This window comes from Panulirus ornatus, chromosome 7 (genome assembly GCF_036320965.1).
Source record: "Panulirus ornatus isolate Po-2019 chromosome 7, ASM3632096v1, whole genome shotgun sequence".
In the NCBI taxonomy this organism is placed as follows: Eukaryota; Metazoa; Arthropoda; class Malacostraca; order Decapoda; family Palinuridae; genus Panulirus; species Panulirus ornatus.
The window spans coordinates 18,712,369-18,733,956 of record NC_092230.1 but is presented as its reverse complement, the minus strand read 5'-3'; positions in this window follow the sequence as shown (position 1 = coordinate 18,733,956).

Below are 21,588 nucleotides of genomic sequence, written 5' to 3'. Positions count from 1 at the left end.
TCATCATGTAGAATATGTGTTTTAGTCATAGATTTCATTAAATAGCAAGGGACCATCAAAAACTATTTTGTGTCATCATCCCTTCGAAAATTCAAGACAAGTTCTTTGAGCCATAAGCCCAGATTCTGAGCAGGAGTCCCGTCATTTACCAATCCTTATATCGTCTCCCTGTGATAGCTTTCCTCAGATTCGTAGAAGCTGCTTCCCCAGTAGATCATATTGTTTAGAAGCTGTCTTCTTTAAGGCATGACATACGTGGGAAGCACATCCTGTGCGCTGCCCAAAAGACTCGCTGTACATCTTCAAGAAAACACCATCAAAACTGCATGTCACCAAGAGGCACAACGCTACCTGCACACGAGAGACGATTGTTAAATCTACAAGGATACTACGCCGCGAACAAGACAAGATGCCTACACATCGCCAGAGTACCAATTACCAAGGAACAAAAGCCAACTATGAACAACCAGATTTTTCGGCTACACGCCCTAACATCACGTTACAAGAAGTGAGTGCACAGCGATACATGCACGTTCGCCAACTGGTATAACCCAGCCTCACCCACCCGCAGTCATTCCCAGATGTTCCACCGACGTCTTCAACGCCCTTGAAGATGATTTGATGGATTCAGATCAAAACGTTGAGACAATCCTAGGAGATATCTTACACAACCTTCCCAGCCATGTTAAAAGAGATATGAGACAACTTGAAATAATCAGAGAATCTGATTAAAAAAATTCTGATTCTAGACGCCGCGTATGAAACACAGATGACATTCACTCCCCACACTGATAACATCAACACAAAAGCAATACAAACTAAATGCCCGCAGAACTCTAACTGGCACCAGATTTGGACAAGAAAAAGGTCCCACAACATCTAATACAAGCATTTCACCCGCTTCATTATTTGAATTGTCAGGTATCCCACCTTGTTAAAAGCAGTATGCCGAAGCTGAAAAATCACACAAAACAGTGTACTCAAAACATTCACTGACTGCGTTAAAACTTCAAACGCTCAACACCTTCACAATGAAACAAAGATCCTCCTAATACAGGTCCACTACAATATGCTCAGCATTCAGTTCTATGCAACAGCACAAAACCCCTCCCACCCTAACCGCTCAATAACTAACCGCCAGCCCCCAATAAGAATAAAAAAAATCTTACCCTTGCCTCACACTTCAGTAACCTCTGCTCACGGATCCCCCGACCTCCAACAAACAGAACACTGACAAAACGCATTACACCCAAATAACCGGCAAGTATTAATCAACCAACTTTCCATCTCAGTCTCAAACTGCAATCCACCAGAACCCACACTCCCCAGACAAACACGAGTCACACTACTATGAGCAAGACACCGAACACTTACTACTCAGTTGCACCTGAACTTTCTACGCACAGACGAACACATATCATTGCAAAGCTTTGTGTCCTGTGGTCCAGACCAGTGGACGTGGCCAGCTTCCCGAGTGCTGTAAGAGCCTAGTGTTCCAAAACGTTTCTGTCGTGGCCAAAATGATAAGCAAGAACGTAAAAGTTACCAAAGAATACATGTTCTTCCCTTCCATGAGGATTTTCTCGAATGTGTTAACATCCTCAAAAAACCTACTGTACAAGAAGTATTCAAATTTGACAACACCATCAAGAAAGCCCTCATCAAAAATAGCCCATCAAATAACACAGGTGTTGTTGATAAAGTCTCATGTAAAGAGTGTAACCAGTTTTATATTGGACAATTAGGGAATGATTGGAGACTAGGATCTCACAACATAAGTGTAGTGTTAGAATAGCCCAACAGAACAACGGATTATTTCAATATAAAGCTGCCTTTGAACACCATGTCGAGTGAGAAGGAGCTAAGACCATAGCTGAATCAAATTTTCAGTGAAAGAAATGTAACTGAATCATGTTTGTTCTTTGGCACATATAATCTTAATGTGATCAAGTCCTTTGACCATTTTAAATGTGACAAACTATTAACTGAAATAATCAATTGAAAAATGTCCACCAGAATAACCTAATTCACTCACCATGTAAGGAGAGGAAGGTCAGATATCAGGTCATATAATTAGTGCCCACCTGTTCTTCACAGGGATTAACGAAGCTCCGCCTCACTGCTACCTATGTGCTTTAAAGGACCTCAACACTTGTATCTCCCACACTCTGTGTGACGATGCATTAAAAGAAATTACTCATCGTTTATATTTTCTCTTTCCAGTGGTGATTGTGCATATATATATATATATATATATATATATATATATATATATATATACACGAATAAAGTGTATGTGAACGCGCACCTTCATAGAAAATACAAAGCTCCAACAGCCAGGATCGAACCTGGGACCCCTTGTGCAAGAGGCAAGAATGGTAACCGCTAGGCTAAGGGACTGTATAATAGGAAACAACTATTCGAAATACTAAGTACTCGAATACCCTTCGTCGCACAATGGTGAGCAACGGGGTCTATCGGTTGTTTCCGAACAGAACACATAGCCAGCTGATAGCATTTTACCGAACCTGACTGTACAACGCGGAGTTATATGAATACGAATAAAGTGTATATGAACGCGCACCTTCATAGAACATACAAAGCTCCAACAGCCAGGATCGAACCTGGGACCCCTTGTGCAAGAGGCAGGCATGCTAACCGCTAGGCTGAGGGACTGTATAATAGGAAACAACTATTCGAAATACTAAGTACTCGAATACCCTTCGTCTCACTATGGTGAGCAACGGGGTCTATCGGTTGTTGGAGCTTTGTATGTTCTATGAAGGTGCGCGTTCATATACACTTTATTCGTATTCATATAACTCCGCGTTGTACAGTCAGGTTCGGTAGAACGCTATCAGCTGGCTGTGTTCTGTTCGGAAACAACCGATAGACCCTGTTGCTCACCATTGTGAGACGAAGGGTATTCGAGTACTTAGTATTTCGAATAGTTGTTTCCTATTATACAGTCCCTTAGCCTAGCGGTTAGCATGCCTGCCTCTTGCACAAGGGGTCCCAGGTTCGATCCTGGCTGTTGTAGCTTTGTATGTTCTATGAAGGTGCGCGTTCATATACACTTTATTCGTATTCATATAACTCCGCGTTGTACAGTCAGGTTCGGTAAAACGCTATCAGCTGGCTATGTGCTCTGTTCGGTAACAACCGATAGACCCCGTTGCTCACCATTGTGAGACGAAGGGTATTCGAGTACTTAGTATTTCGAATAGTTGTTTCCTATTATACAGTCCCTTAGTCTAACGGTTAGCATGCCTGCCTCTTGCACACACACATATATATATATATATATATATATATATATATATATAAATCCTCCCCTCTCTTTTTTTTTTCCAAAAGAAGTAACAGAGAAGGGGGCCAGATAAGGATATTCCCTCAAAGGCCCAGTCCTCTGTTCTTAACGCTACCTCGCTATCGCGGGAAATGGCGAATGGTATGAAAGAAAGAAATATATATATATATATATATATATATATATATATATATATATATATATATATATATATATATATATATATACATAAAAGAAAGAGACAGGAGGTCAAGAGAAAGGTGCAAGAGGTGAAAAAAAGGGCAAATGAGAGTTGGGGTGAGAGAGTATCTTTAAATTTTAGGGAGAATAAAAAGATGTTCTGGAAGGAGGTAAATAAAGTGCGTAAGACAAGGGAGCAAATGGGAACTTCAGTGAAGGGCGCAAATGGGGAGGTGATAACAAGTAGTGGTGATGTGAGGAGATGGAGTGAGTATTTTGAAGGTTTGTTGAATGTGTTTGATGACAGAGTGGCAGATATAGGGTGTTTTGGTCGAGGTGGTGTGCAAAGTGAGAGGGTTAGGGAAAATGATTTGGTAAACAGAGAAGAGGTAGTAAAAGCATTGCGGAAGATGAAAGCCGGCAAGGCAGCAGGTTTGGATGGTATTGCAGTGGAATTTATTTAAAAAGGGGGTGACTGTATTGTTGACTGGTTGGTAAGGTTATTTAATGCATGTATGACTCACGGTGAGGTGCCTGAGGATTGGCGGAATGCGTGCATAGTGCCATTGTACAAAGGCAAAGGGGATAAGAGTGAGTGCTCAAATTACAGAGGTATAAGTTTGTTGAGTATTCCTGGTAAATTATATGGGAGGGTATTGATTGAGAGGGTGAAGGCATGTACAGAGCATCAGATTGGGGAAGAGCAGTGTGGTTTCAGAAGTGGTAGAGGATGTGTGGATCAGGTGTTTGCTTTGAAGAATGTATGTGAGAAATACTTAGAAAAGCAAATGGATTTGTATGTAGCATTTATGGATCTGGAGAAGGCATATGATAGAGTTGATAGAGATGCTCTGTGGAAGGTATTAAGAATTTATGGTGTGGGAGGCAAGTTGTTAGAAGCAGTGAAAAGTTTTTATCGAGGATGTAAGGCATGTGTACGTGTAGGAAGAGAGGAAAGTGATTGGTTCTCAGTGAATGTAGGCTTGCGGCAGGGTTGTGTGATGTCTCCATGGTTATTTAATTTGTTTATGGATGGGGTTGTTAGGGAGGTGAATGCAAGAGTTTTGGAAAGAGGGGCAAGTATGAAGTCTGTTGGGGATGAGAGAGCTTGGGAAGTGAGTCAGTTGTTGTTCGCTGATGATACAGCGCTGTTGGCTGATTCATGTGAGAAACTGCAGAAGCTGGTGACTGAGTTTGGTAAAGTGTGTGAAAGAAGAAAGTTAAGAGTAAATGTGAATAAGAGCAAGGTTATTAGGTACAGTAGGGTTGAGAGTAGGAGGTGAGTTTGAATGGAGAAAAACTAGAGGAAGTGAAGTGTTTTAGATATCTGGGAGTGGATCTGGCAGCGGATGGAACCATGGAAGCGGAAGTGGATCATAGGGTGGGGGAGGGAGCGAAAATTCTGGGAGCCTTGAAGAATGTGTGGAAGTCGAGAACATTATCTCGGAAAGCAAAAATGGGTATGTTTGAAGGAATAGTGGTTCCAACAATGTTGCATGGTTGCGAGACGTGGGCTATGGATAGAGTTGTGCGCAGGAGGATGGATGTGCTGGAAATGAGATGTTTGAGGACAATGTGTGGTGTGAGGTGGTTTGATCGAGTAAGTAACGTAAGGGTAAGAGAGATGTGTGGAAATAAAAAGAGCGTGGTTGAGAGAGCAGAAGAGGGTGTTTTGAAATGGTTTGGGCACATGGAGAGAATGAGTGAGGAAAGATTGACCAAGAGGATATATGTGTCGGAGGTGGAGGGAACGAGGAGAAGAGGGAGACCAAATTGGAGGTGGAAAGATGGAGTGAAAAAGATTTTGTGTGATCGGGGCCTGAACATGCAGGAGGGTGAAAGGAGGGCAAGGAATAGAGTGAATTGGAGCGATGTGGTATACCGGGATTGACGTGCTGTCAGTGGATTGAATCGGGGCATGTGAAGCGTCTGGGGTAAACCATGGAAAGCTGTGTAGGTATGTATATTTGCGTGTGTGGACGTATGTATATACATGTGTATGGGGGTGGGTTGGGCCATTTCTTTCGTCTGTTTCCTTGCGCTACCTCGCAAACGCGGGAGACAGCGACAAAGTATAAAAAAAAAAAAAAAAAAAAAAAAATACATATATATCCCTGGGGATAGGGGAGAAAGAATACTTCCCACGTATTCTCTGCGTGTCGTAGAAGGCGACTAAAAGGGAAGGGAGCGGGGAGCTGAAAATCTTCCCCTCTCATTTTTTTTTTAATTTTCCAAAGGAAGGAACAGAGAAGGGGTTCAGGTGAGGATGTTTCCTCAGAGGCCCAGTCATCTGTTCTTAATGCTACCTCGCTGAGGCGGGAAATGGCGAATAGTATGAAAGATATATATATATATATATATATATATATATATATATATATATATATATATATATATATATATATATATATATATATATTTTTTTTTTTTTTTTTTTTTCATTTTGCTTTGTCACTGTCTCCCGCGTTAGCGAGGTAGCGCAAGGAAACAGACAAAAGAAATGGCCCAACCCACCCACATACACATGTACATACATACACGTCCACACACGCAAATATACATACCTACACATCTCAATGTACACATATATATACACACACAGACATATACATATATACACATGTACATAATTCATACTGTCTGCCTTTATTTATTCCCATCGCCACCTCGCCACACATGGAATAATATCCCCCTCCCCCCTAATGTGTGCGGGGTAGCGCTAGGAAAAGACAACAAAGGCCCCATTCGTTCACACTCAGTCTCTAGCAGTCATGTAATAATGCACCGAAACCACAGCTCCCTTTGCAAATCCAGGCCCCAACAACTTTCCATGGTTTACCCTAGACGCTTCACATGCCCTGGTTCCATCCAATGACAGCACTTCGACCCCGATATACCACATCGTTCCAATTCACTCTATTCCTTGCCCGCCTTTCACCCTCCTGCATGTTCAGGCCCCGATCACTCAAAATCTTTTTCACTCCATCTTTCCACCTCCAATTTGGTCTCCCACTTCTCCTCGTTCCCTCCACCCCTGACACATATATCCTCATGGTCAATCTTTCCTCGCTCATTCTCTCCATGCGACCAAACCATTTCAAAACACCCTCTTCTGCTCTCTCAAACATACTCTTTTTATTTCCACACATCTCTCTCACCCTTACATTACTTACTCGATCAAATTGCCTCACACCACATATTGTCCTCAAACATCTCATTTCCAGCACATCCACCCTCTTGCGCACACCTCTATCCATAGCCCACGCCTCGCAACTATACAACATTGTTGGAACTACTATTCCTTCAAACATACTCATTTTTGCTTTCCGAAATAATGTTTTCGACTTCCAAACATTCTTCAATGCTCCCAGAATTATCGCCCCCTCCCCTACCCTATGATTCACTTCCGGTTCCATGGTTCTATCCGCTGCCAGATCCACTCCCAGATATCTAAAACACTTTACTTCCTCCAGTTTCTCTCCATTCAAACTTATCTCCCAATTGACTTGACCCTCAACCCTACTGTACCTAATAACCTTGCTCTTGTTTACGTTTACTCTTAACTTTCTTCTTTCACACACTTTACCAAACTCAGTCACCAGCTTCTGCAGTTTCTCACATGAATCAGTCACCAGCGCTGTATCATCAGCGAACAACAACTGACTCGCTTCCCAAGCTCTCTCATCCCCAACAGACTTCATACTTGCCCCTCTTTCCAAAACTCTTGCATTTACCTCCCTAACAACACCATCCATAAACAAATTAAACAACCATGGAGACATCACACCCCTGCCGCAAACCTACATTCACTGAGAACCAATTACTTTCCTCTCTTCCTACACGTACACATGCCTTACATCCTCGATAAAAACTTTTCACTGCTTCTAACAACTTGCCTCCCACAACATATATTCTTAATACCTTCCACAGAGCATCTCTATCAAGTCTATCATATGCCTTCTCCAGATCCATAAATACTACATACAAATCCATTTTCTTTTCTAAGTATTTCTCACATACATTCTTCAAAGCAAACACCTGATCCACACATCCTCTACCACTTCTGAAACCACACTGCTCTTCCCCAATCTGATGCTCTGTACATGCCTTCATCCTCTCAATCAATACCCTCCCATATAATTTCCCAGAAATACTCAGCAAACTTATACCTCTGTAATTTGAGCACTCACTCTTATCCCCTTTGCCTTTGTACAATGGCACTATGCAAGCATTCCGCCAATCCTCATACATACATTAAATAACCTTACCAACTAGTCAACAATACAGTCACCCCCTTTTTTAATCAATTCCACTGCAATACCATCCAAACCTGCTGCCTTGCTGTTTTTCATCTTCCGCAAAGATTTTAGTACCAATTCTCTGTTTACCAAATCATTTTCCCTAACCCTCTCACTTTGCACACCACCTCGACCAAAACACCCTATATCTGCCACTCTATTATCAAACACATTCAGCAATCCTTCAAAATACTCACTCCATCTCCTCACATCACCACTACTTGTTATCACCTCCCTATTAGCCCCCTTCACTGAAGTTCCCATTTGCTCCCTTGTCTTATGCACTTTATTTACCTCCTTCCAAAACATCTTTTTATTCTCCCTAAAATCTAATGATGCTCTCTCACCCCAACTCTCATTTGACCTCATTTTCACCTCTTGCAACTTTCTTTTGAACTCCTGCTTCTTTCTTTTATACATCTCCCACTCATTTGCATTTTTTCCCTGCAAAAATCGTCCAAATGCCTCTCTCTTCTCTTTCACTAATAATCTTACTTCTTCATCCCACCACTCGCTACCCTTTCTAATTTGCCCACCTCCCACGCTTCTCATGCCACAAGAATCTTTTGTGCAAGCCATCATTGCTTCCCTAAATACATCCCATTCCTCCCCCACTCCCCTTACCTCCTTTGCTCTCACCTTTTTCCATTCTGTACTGAGTCTCTCCTGGTACTTACTCACACAAGTCTCCTTCCCAAGCTCACTTACTCTCACCACTCTCTTCACCCCAACAGTCTCTGTTCTTTTCTGAAAACCCGTACAAATCTTCACCTTCGCCTCCACAAGATAATGATCAGACATCCCTCCAGTTGTACCTCTCAGTACATTAACATCCAAAAGTCTCTCTTTCGCGCGCCTATCAATTAACACATAATCCAATAACGCTCTTTGGCCATCTCTCCTACTTACATACGTATACTTATGTATATCTCGCTCTTTAAACCAGGTATTCCCAATCACCAGTCCTTTCTCAGCACGCAAATCCACAAGCTCTTCACCATTTCCATTTACAACACTGAACACCCCATATAACCAATTATTCCCTCAACTAGAACATTAATCACCTTTGCATTCAAATCACCCATCACTATAACCCGGTCTTGTGCATCAAAACCACTAACACACTCATTCAGATGCTCCCAAAACACTTGCCTCTCATGATCTTTCTTCTCATGCCAAGGTGAATATGCATCAATAATCACCCATCTCTCTCCATCAACTTTCAGTTTTACCCATATCAATCTAGAGTTTACTTTCTTACACTCTATCAGATACTCCCACAACTCCTGTTTCAGGAGTAGTGCTACTCCTTCCCTTGCTCTTGTCCTCTCACTAACCCCTGAGTTTACTCCCAAGACATTCCCAAACCACTCTTCCCCTTTACCCTTGAGCTTCGTTTCACTCAGAGCCAAAACATGCAGGTTCCTTTCCTCAAAGACACTACCTATCTCTCCTTTTTTCTCATCTTGGTTACATCCACACACATTTAGACACCCCAATCTGAGCCTTCGACTAGGATGAGCACTCACCGCGTGACTCCTTCTTCTGTTTCCCCTTTTAGAAAGTCAAAATACAAGGAGGGGAGGGTTTCTGTTCCCCAGCTCCCGTCCCCTTTAGTCGCCTTCTACGACACGTGAGGAATGCGTGGGAAGTATTCTTTCTCTCCTATCCCCAGGGATATATATATATATATATATATATATATATATATATATATATATATATATATATATATATATATATATATATATATATATATATATATGGGGGAGTCTGCAAATCCTCCCTCCCATTTTCAATTTCCCAAAAGAAGGAACAGAGAAGGGGCCATATATATATATATATATATATATATATATATATATATATATATATATATATATATATATATATATATGTAAATTTTAGGGAGAATAAAAAGATGTTCTGGAAGGAGGTAAATAAAGTGCGTAAAACAAGTAAGCAAATGGGAACTTCAGTGAAGGGGGCTAATGGGGAGGTGATAACAAGTAATGGTGATGTGAGAAGGAGATGGAGTGGGTATTTTGAAGGTTTGTTGAATGCGTTTGATGATAGAGTGGCAGATATAGGGTGTTTTGGTCGAGGTGGTGTGCAAAGTGAGAGGTTTAGGGAAAATGATTTGGTAAATAGAGAAGAGGTAGCAAAAGCTTTGCGGAAGATGAAAGCCGGTAAGGCAGCAGGTTTGGATGGTATTGCAGTGGAATTTATTAAAAAAGGGGGTGACTTTATTGTTGACTGGTTGGTAAGGTTATTTAATGTATGTATGAGTCATGGTGAGGTGCCTGATGATTGGCGGAATGCTTGCATAGTGCCATAGTACAAAAGCAAAGGGGATAAGAGTGAATGCTCAAATTACAGAGGTATAAGTTTGTTGAGTTTTCCTGGGAAATTATATGGGAGGGTATTGATTGAGAGGGTGAAGGCATGTACAGAGCATCAGATTGGGGAAGAGCAGTGTGGTTTCAGAAGTGGTAGAGGATGTGTGGATCAGGTGTTTGCTTTGAAGAATGTATGTGAGAAATACTTAGAAAAGCAAATGGATTTGTATGTAGCATTTATGGATCTGGAGAAGGCATATGATAGAGTTGATAGAGATGCTCTGTGGAAGGGATTAAGAATATATGTTGTGGAAGGCAAGTTGTTAGAAGCAGTGAAAAGTTATAGTGAGTATGTAAGGCATGTGTACGTGTAGGAAGAGTGGAAAGTGATTGATTCCCAGTGAATGTAGGTTTGCGGCAGGGGCGTGTAATGTATCCATGGTTGTTCAATTTGTTTATGGATTGGGTTGTTAGGCAGGTGAATGCAAGAGTTTTGGAAAGAGGGGCAAGTATGCAGTCTGTTGTGGATGAGAGAGCTTGGGAAGTGAGTCAGTTGTTGTTCGCTGATGATACAGCGCTGGTGGCTGATTCATGTGAGAAACTGCAGAATCTGGTGGGAGAGTTTGGTAAAGTGTGTGAAAGAAGAAAGTTAAGAGTAAATGTGAATAAGAGCAAGGTTATTAGTTACAGTAAGGTTGAGGGTCAAGTCAATTGGGAAGTAAGTTTGAAAGGAGAAAAACTGGAGGAAGTAAAGTGTTTTAGATATGTGGGAGTGGATCTGGTAGCGGATGGAACCATGGAAGCGGAAGTGTATCATAGGGTGGGGGAGGTGGCGAAAATTCTGGGAGTGTTGATGAATGTGTGGAAGTCGAGAACATTATCTCGGAAAGCAAAAATGGGTATGTTGGAAGGAATAGTGGTTCCAACAATTTTGTATGGTTGCGAGGCGTGGGGTATGGATAGAGTTGTGCGCAGGAGGGTGGATGTGCTGGAAATGAGATGTTTGAGTACAATATGTGGTGTGAGGTGGTTTGATCGAGTAAGTAATGTAAGGGTAAGAGAGATGTGTGGAAATAAAAAGAGTGTGGTTGAGAGAGCAGATGAGGGTGTTTTGAAACGGTTTTGGCACATGGAGAGAATGAGTGAGGAAAGATTGACCAAGAGGATATATATGTCGGAGGTGGAGGGAACGAGGAGAAGTGGGAGACCAAATTGGAGGTGGAAATGATTTTGAGTGATCGGGGCCTGAACATGCAGGAGGGTGAAAGGCGGGCAAGGAATAAGGTGAATTGGATCGATGTGGTATACTGGGGTCGACATGCTGTCAATGGATTGAATCAGGGCATGTGAAGCGTTTGGGGTAAACCATGGAAAGTTGTGTGGGGTCTGGATGTGGAGAGGGAGTTGTGGTTTCGGCGCATTATTACATGAGAGCTAGAGACTGAGTGTGAACGAATGGGGCCTTTGTTGTCTTTTCCTAGCGCTACCTCACACACATGAGGGGGGAGGGGGATGTTATTCCATATGTGGCGAGGTGGCGATGGGAATGAATAAAGGCAGACAGTATGAATTATGTACATGTGTATATATGTATATGTCTGTGTGTGTATATATATATATGTGTACATTGAGATGTATAGGTATGTATATTTTCGTGTGTGGATGTTTATGTATATACATGTGTATGGTGGTGGGTTGGGTCATTTCTTTCGTCTGTTTCCTTGCGCTACCTCGCAAATGCGGGAGACAGCTATAAAGCAAAATAATGATAATAGTAATAATATATATATATATATGTATATATATATATATATATATATATATATATATATATATATATATATATATATATATATATATATATATATATATATATTTATTTAATTTCTATTTCATTTATTTTGCTTTGTCGCTGTCTCCCGCGTTAACGAGGTAGCGCAAGGAAACAGACGAAAGAATGGCCCAAGCCGCCCACATACACATGTATATACATACACGTCCTCACACGCAAATATACATACCTATACATCTCAATTTACACATATATACACACACACAGACACATACATATATACACATGTACATAATTCATACTGTCTGCCTTTATTTGTTCCCATCGCCACCCCGCCACACATGGAATAACAACCCCCTCCCCCCTCATGTGTGCGAGGTAGAGCTAGGAAAAGACACCAAACGCCCCATTCGTTCACACTCAGTCTCTAGCTGTCATGTAATAATGCACCGAAACCACAGCTCCCTTTCCACATCCAGGCCCCACACAACTTTCCATGGTTTACCCCAGACGCTTCACATGCCCTGGTTCGATCCATTGACAGCACGTCGACCCCGGTATACCACATCGTTCCAATTCACTCTATTCCTTCCACGCCTTTCACTCTCCTGCATGTTCAGGCCCCGATCACACAAAATCTTTTTCACTCCATCTTTCCACCTCCAATTTGATCTCCCACTTCTCCTCGTTCCCTCCACCTCTGACACATATATCCTCTTGGTCAATCTTTCCTCACTCATTCTCTCCATGTGACCAAACCATTTCAAAACACCCTCTTCTGCTCTCTCAACCACACTCTTTTTTTTTTCCACACATCTCTCTTACCTTTACATTACTTACTCGATCAAACCACCTCACACCACATATTGTCCTCAAACATCTCATTTCCAGCACATCCACCCTCCTGCTCACTTCTCTATCCATACCCCACGCCTCGCAACCATACAACATTGTTGGAACCACTACTCCTTCAAACATACCCATTTTTGCTTTCCGAGATAATGTTCTCGACTTCCAAACATTCTTCACGGCCCCCAGAATTTTCGCCCCCTCCCCCACCCTACGATTCACTTCCGCTTCCATGGTTCCATCCGCTGCCAGATCCACTCCCAGATATCTAAAACACTTTACTTCCTCCAGTTTTTCTCCATTCAAACTTACCTCCCAATTGACTTGACCCTCAACCCTACTGTACCTAATAACCTTGCTCTTATTCACATTTACTCTTAACTTTCTTCTTTCACACACTTTACCAAACTGCAGTTTCTTACATCAATGAGCCACCAGCGCTGTATCATCAGCGAACAAGAACTGACTCACTTCCCAAGCTCTCTCATCCACAACAGACTGCATACTTTCCCCTCTTTCCAAAACTCTTGCATTCACCTCCCTAACAACCCCATCCATAAACAAATTAGACAACCATGGAGACATCACACACCCCTGCCGGAAACCTACATTCACTGAGAACCAATCACTTTTCTCTCTTCCTACACGTACACCTGCCTTACATCCTCTATAAAAACTTTTCACTGCTTCTAACAACTTGCCTCCCCCACCATATATTCTTAAAACCTTCCACAGAGCATCTCTATCAACTCTATCATATGCCTTCTCCAGATCCATAAATGCTACATACAAATCCATTTGTTTTTCTAAGTATTTCTCTCATACATTCTTCAAAGCAAACACATGATCCACACATCCTCTACCACTTCTGAAACCACACTGCTCTTCCCCAATCTGAAGTTCTGTACATGCCTTCACCCTCTCAATCAATACCCTCCCATATAATTTACCAGGAATACTCAACAAACTTATACCTCTGTAATTTGAGCACTCACTCTTATCCCCTTTGCCTTTGTACAATGGCACTATGCAAGCATTCCGCCAATCCTCAGGCACCTCTCCATGACTCATACATATATTAAAGAACCTTACCAATCAGTCAACAATACAGTCACCCCCTTTTTTAATAAATTCCACTGCAATACCATCCAAACCTGCTGCCATACCGGCTTTCACCTTCCGTAAAGCTTTTACTACCTCTTCTCTATTTACCAAATCATTTTCCCTAACCCTCTCACTTTGCACACCACCTCGACCAAAACACCCTATATCTGCAACTCTATCATCAAACACATTCAACAAATCTTCAAAATACTCACTCCATCTACTTCTCATATCACCACTACTTGTTATCACTTCCCCATTAGCCCCCTTCACTGAAGTTCCCATTTGCTCCCTTGTCTTACGTACTGTATTTACCTCCTTCTAAAATATCTTTTTATTCTCCCTGAAATTTAATGATACTCTCTCACTCCAACTCTCATTTGCCCTCTTTTTCACCTCTTGCACCTTTCTCTTAACCTCCTGCCTCTTTCTTTTAAACCTCTTCCACTCATTTGCATTTTTCCCTGCAAAAATCATCCAAATGCCTCTCTCTTCTCTTTCACTAATAATCTTACTTCTTCATCCCACCACTCACTATCTTTTCTAATCAACCCACCTCCCACGCTTGTCATGCCACAAGCATCTTTTGCGCAAGCCATCACTGCTTCCCTAAATACATCCCATTCGTCCCCCACTCCCCTTACCTCCTTTGTTCTCACCTTTTCCCACTCTGTACTCAGTCTCTCCTGGTACTTCCTCACACAAGTCTCCTTCCCAGGCTCACTTACTCTCACCACTCTCTTCACCTCTTCATATATATATATATATATATATATATATATATATATATATATATATATATATATATATATATATATATATATATATATATATATATATATATATATATATATATATATATTCATTCATTTATATTTTGCTTTGTCGCTGTCTCCCGCGTTAGCGAGGTAGCGCAAGGAAACAGACGAAAGAATGGCCCAACCAACCCACATACACATGTATACCTACATGTCCACATATGCAAATATGCATACCTATACATCTCAATGTATTCGTATATATACACACACAGACATATATATATATATATATATATATATATATATATATATATATATGTATATATATATATATATATATATATATATATATATATATATATATATATATATATATAAATATATATACACATGTACATAATACATACTGTCTGCCTTTATTCATTTCCATCGCCACCCCACCACATATGAAATACCAGCCCCCTCTCCCCTCATGTGCGCGAGGTAGAGCTAGAAAAAGACAACAAAAGCCACATTCGTTTACACTTAGCCTCTAGGTGTCATGTAATAATGGACCGAAGCCACAGTTCCCTTTCCACATCATGGCCCCACAGAACTTTCCATGGTTTACCCCAGACGCTTCACATGCCCTGGTTCGACCCCGGTATACCACATAGTTCCAATTCACTCATTTCCTTGCACGCCTTTCACCCTCCTGCATTTTCAGGCCCCGATCACACAAAATATTTTTCACTCCATCTTTCCACCTCCAATTTGGTCTCCCACTTCTCCTCGTTCCCTCCACCTCTGACACATACGTCCTCTTGGTCAATCTTTGTTCACAACTGACTCACTTCCCAAGCTCTGTCATCCACAACAGACTGCATACTTGCCCCTCTTTCCAAAACTCTTACCTCCCTACCAACCCCATCCATGAGCAAATTGAACAACCATGGAGACATCACACACCCCTGCCGCAAACTTACATTCATTGAGATCCAATCATTTTCCTCTCTTCCTACACGTACACATGCCTTACATCTTCGATGAAAAACTTCACTGCTTCTAACAACTTGCCTCCCACACCATATATTCTTAATACCTTCCACAAAGCATTTCTATCAACTCTGTCATATGCCTTTTCTAGATCCATAAATGTGACCAACAAACCCATTTGCTTTTCTAAGTATTTCTCACATACACTCTTCAAAGCAAACACCTGATCCACACATCCTCTATCACTTCTGAAACCACACTGCTCTTCACCAATCTGATGCTCTGTACATGCCTTCACCCTCCCAATCAATACCCTCCCATATAATTTCCCAGGAAAACTAAACAAACTTATACCTCTGTAATTTGAGCACTCACTTTTATCCCCTTTGCCTTTGTACCCTGTACCCTCCACTCCTTGTATTTTGACTTTCTAAAAGGGAAAACAGAAAAAGGAGTCACATGGGGAATGATCATCCTCCTCGAAGGCTCAGTTTGGGGTGTCTAAATGTGTGTGGATGTAACCAAGATGAGAAAAAAGGAGAGATAGGTAGTATGTTTGAGGAAAGGAACCTGGGTGTTTTGGCTCTGAGTGAAACGAAGCTCAAGGGTAAAGGGGAAGAGTGGTTTGGGAATGTCTTGGGAGTAAAGTCAGGGGTTAGTGAGGGGACAAGAGCAAGAGAAGGAGTAGCACTACTCCTGAAACAGGAGTAGCGGGAGTATGTGATAGAGTGTAAGTAAGGAAACTCGAGATTGATATGGGTAAAACTGAAAGTGGATGGAGAGAGAAGGGTGATTATTGGTGCATATGTACCTTGGCATGAGAAGAAAGATCATAAGAGGCAAGTGATTTGGGAGCAGTTGAGTGAGTGTGTTAAGAGTTTTGATGAACAAGACCGGGTTATAGTGATGGGTGATTTGAATGCAAAGGTGAGTAATGTGGCAGTTGAGGGAATAATTGGTGTTCATGGGATGTTCAGTGTTGCAAATGGAAATGGTGAAGAGCTTGTAGATTTATGTGCTGAAGAAGGACTGGTGATCGGGAATACCTAGTTTAAAAAGAGATATATACTTAAGTATACGTATATAAGTAGGATAGATGGCCAGAGAGTGTTAGTGGATTACATGTAAATTGATAGAAGCGCGAAAGAGAGACTTTTGGATGTTAATGTGCTGAGAGGGTCAATTGGAGGGATGTCTGATCATTATCTTGTGGAGGCAAAGGTGAAGATTTGTAGAGGTTTTCAGAAGAGAAGAGAGAATGGTGGAGTGAAAAGAATGGTGAGAGTAAGTGAGCTTGTGAAGGAGACTCGTATGAGGAAGTACCAGGAGAGACTGAGTACAGAATGGAAAAAGGTGAGAACAAAGGAGGTAAGGGGAGTGGGGAAGGAATGGGATGTATTTAGGGAAGCAGTGATGGCTTGCGCAAAAGATGCTTGTGGCATGAGAAGCGTGGGAGGTGGGCAGATTAGAAAGGTTAATGAGTGGTAGGATGAAGAAGTAAGATTATTAGTGAAAGAGAAGAGAGAGGCATTTGGACGATTTTTGCAGGGAAATAATGCAAGTGAGTGGGAGATGTATAAATGAAAGAGGCAGGAGGTCAAGAGAAAGGTGCAAGAGGTGAAAAAGAGGGCAAATGAGAGTTGGGATGAGAGAGTATCATTAGATCTTAGGGAGAATAAAAAGATGTTTTGGAAGGAGGTAAATAAAGTGCGTAAGACAAGGAATCAAATGGGAACTTCAGTGAAGGGGGCTAATGGGGAGGTGATAACAAGTAGTGGTGATGTGAGAAGGAGATGGAGTGAGTATTCTGAAGGTTTGTTGAATGTGTTTGAGAATAGAGTGGCAGATATAGGGTGTTTTGGTCGAGGTGGTGTGCAAAGTGAGAGGGTTAGGGAAAATGATTTGGTAAACAGATAAGAGGTAGTAAAAGCTTTGCGGAAGATGAAAGCTGGCAAGGCAGCGGGTTTTGATGGTATTGCAGTGGAATTGATTAAAAAATGGGGCGACTGCATTGTTGCCTGGTTGGTAAGGTTATTTGATGTATGTATGACTCATGAGAATACGTGGGAAGCATATATATATATATATATATATATATATATATATATATATATATATATATATATATATATATATATATATATATATATATATATATATAAATATAAATATTTTTTTTTTTTTATACTTTATCGCTGTCTCCCGCGTTTCCGAGGTAGCGCAAGGAAACAGACGAAAGAAATGGCCCAACCCCCCCCATACACATGTATATACATACGTCCACACACGCAAATATACATACCTACACAGCTTTCCATGGTTTACCCCAGACGCTTCACATGCCCTGCTTCAATCCACTGACAGCACGTCAACCCCGGTATACCACATCGCTCCAATTCACTCTATTCCTTGCCCTCCTTTCACCCTCCTGCATGTTCAGGCCCCGATCACACAAAATCTTTTTCACTCCATCTTTCCACCTCCAATTTGGTCTCCCTCTTCTCCTTGTTCCCTCCACCTCTGACACATATATCCTCTTGGTCAATCTTTCCTCACTCATCCTCTCCATGTGCCCAAACCACTTCAAAACACCCTCTTCTGCTCTCTCAACCATGCTCTTTTTATTTCCACACATCTCTCTTACCCTTACGTTACTCACTCGATCAAACCACCTCACACCACACATTGTCCTCAAACATCTCATTTCCAGCACATCCATCCTCCTGCGCACCACTCTATCCATAGCCCACGCCTCGCAACCATACAACATTGTTGGAACCACTATTCCTTCAAACATACCCATTTTTGCTTTCCGAGATAATGTTCTCGACTTCCACACATTCTTCAAGGCTCCCAGGATTTTCGCCCCCTCCCCCACCCTATGATCCACTTCCGCTTCCATGGTTCCATCCGCTGCCAGATCCACTCCCAGATATCTAAAACACTTCACTTCCTCCAGTTTTTCTCCATTCAAACTCACCTCCCAATTGACTTGACCCTCAACCCTACTGTACCTAATAACCTTGCTCTTATTCACATTTACTCTTAACTTTCTTCTTCCACACACTTTTCCAAACTCAGTCACCAGCTTCTGCAGTTTCTCACATGAATCAGCCACCAGCGCTGTATCATCAGCGAACAACAACTGACTCACTTCCCAAGCTCTCTCATCCCCAACAGACTTCATACTTGCCCCTCTTTCCAAAACTCTTGCATTCACCTCCCTAACAACCCCATCCATAAACAAATTAAACGACCATGGAGACATCACACACCCCTGCCGCAAACCTACATTCACTGAGAACCAATCACTTTCCTCTCTTCCTACACGTACACATGCCTTACATCCTCGATAAAAACTTTTCACAGCTTCTAACAACTTTCCTCCCACACCATATATTCTTAATACCTTCCACAGAGCATCTGTATCAACTCTATCGTATGCCTTCTCCAGATCCATAAATGCTACATACAAATCCATTTGCTTTTCTAAGTATTTCTCACATAAATATGTATGTATGTATATATGTGTGTGTGTGTGTGTGTGTGTGTGCATATAAGTTTGTTGAGTATTCCTGGGAAATTATATGTGAGGGTATTGATTGAAAGGGTCAAGGCATGTGCAGAGTATCAGATTGGGGAAGAGCAGTGTAGTTTCAGAAGTGGTAGAGGATGTGTGGATCAGGTGTTTGCTTTGAAGAATCTATGTGAGAAATACTTAGAGAAACATATGGATTTGTATGTAACTTTTATGGATCTGGAGAAGGCATAGTTGATAGAGATGCTCTATGGAAGGTATTAAAAGTATATGGTGTGTGAGGTAAGTTGCTAGAAGCAGTGAATAGCTTTTACCAAGAATGTAAGGCATGTGTACGAGCAGCAAGAGGGGAAAGTGATTGGTTCCCCGTGAATGTCTGTTTGCGGCAGGGGTGCGTGATGTCTGTATGGTTGTTTAATTTGTTTATGGATGGGGTTGTTAGGGAGGTGAATGCATGAGTTTTGGAGAGAGGGGCAAATATGCAGTCTATTGTGGAAGAGAAGGCTTGAGAAGTGAGTCAGTTGCTGTTCGCTGATGATACAGCGCTGGTTGCTGATTCGGATGAGAAACTGCAGAAGTTGGTGATTGAGTTTGGTAAAGTGTGTAAAGCAGAAAGCTGAGAGTAAATGTGAATAAGAGCAAGGTTATTAGGTTCAGCAGGGCTGAGGGACAAGTGAATTGGGAGGTATTTTTGAATGGAGGAAAACTGGAGGAAGTGAAGTGTTTTAGATATCTGGGAGTGGATTTGGCAGCCGATGGAACCATGGAAACGGAAGTGAGTCACAGGTTGGGGGAAGGGGCGAAGGTTCTGGGAGCATTAATAGTATGTGGAAGGCGAGAAAGGTATCTCGGAGAGCAAAAATGGGTATGTTTGAAGGAATAGTGGTCCCAACAATGTTATATGGTTGCAAGGCGTGGGCTATGGATAGAGTTGTTCGGAGGAGGGTGGATGTGTTGGAAATGAGATGTTTGAGGACAATATGTGGTGTGAGGTGGTTTGATCGACTAAGTAATAGAATTGTAAGAGAGATATGTGGTAATAAAAAGAGTGTGGTTGAGAGAGCAGAAGATGGTGTATTGAAATGGTTTGGTCACATGTAGAGAATGAGTGAGAAAATATTGACAGAGAGGATATGTGTCAGAGATGGAAGGAACGAGAAGTGGAAGACCAAATTGGAGGAGGAAGGATGGAGTGAAAAATATTTTGAGCGATCGGGTCCTGAACATACAGGAGGGTGAAAGGCATGCAAAGAATAGATTGAACTGGAAAGATGTGGTATACCGGGGTCGACGTGCTGTCAATGGATTGAACTAAGTCATGTGAAGCGTTTGGAGTAAACCATGGAAAGTTTTGTGGAGCCTGGATGTGAAAAGGGAGCTGTGGTTGTGATACATTACACATGACAGCTAGAGACTGAGTGTGAACGAATGTGTCCTTTATCTTTTCCTAGCGTTACCTCGCGCTCTCGCGAGGTGTAGGGGGTGCCATTTCATGTGTGGCGGGGTGACGGCAGGAATGGATGAAGGTAGCATGTATGAATATGTACATGTGTATATATGTATGTGTCTGTGTATGCACATGTATGTATATATTGAAATGGATAGGTATGCATATGTGCGTGTGTACGCGTGTATGTATATATATGTGTATGTGGGTGGGTTGGGCCATTCTTTCGTGTTTTCTTGCGCTACCTTGCTAATGCGGGAGACAGCGACAAAGTATAATAAAAAGAATGTAATATATATAATGTTGGTTTGAGGCAGGGGTGTGTGATGTCTCCATGGTTGTTCAATTTGTTTATGGATGGGGTTGTTTGGGAGGTGAATGCAAGAGTTTTGGAAAGAGGATCAAGTATGCAGTCTGTTGTGGATGAGAGCTTGGGAAGTGAGTCAGTTGTTGTTTGCTGATGATACAGCGCTGATGGCTGATTCGTGTGAGAAACTGCAGAAGCTGGTGACTGAGTTTGGTAAAATGTGTGAAAGAAGAAAGCTGAGAGTAAATGTGAATAAGAGCAAGGTTATTAGGCACAGTAGGGTTGAGGGACAAGTCAGTTGGGAGGTAAGTTTGAATGGAGAAAAACTGGAGGAAGTGAAGTGTTTTAGATATCTGGGAGTGGATTTGGCAGCGGATGGAACCATGGGAGCGGAAGTGAATCATAGGGTGGGGGAGGGGGCGAAAGTTCTTGGAGCGTTGAAGATTGTGTGGAAGTCGAGAACATTATATCGGAAAGCAAAAATGGTTATGTTTGAAGGAATGGTGGCTCCAACAATGTTATTTGGTTGTGAGGCGTGGGCTATGGATAGAGTTGTGCGCAGGAGGGTGGATGTGCTGGAAATGAGATGTTTGAGGACAATATGTGGTGTGAGGTGGTTTGATCGAGTGAGTAATAATAGAATAAGAGAGATGTGTGGTAATAAAAAGAGTGTGGTTGAGAGAGCAGA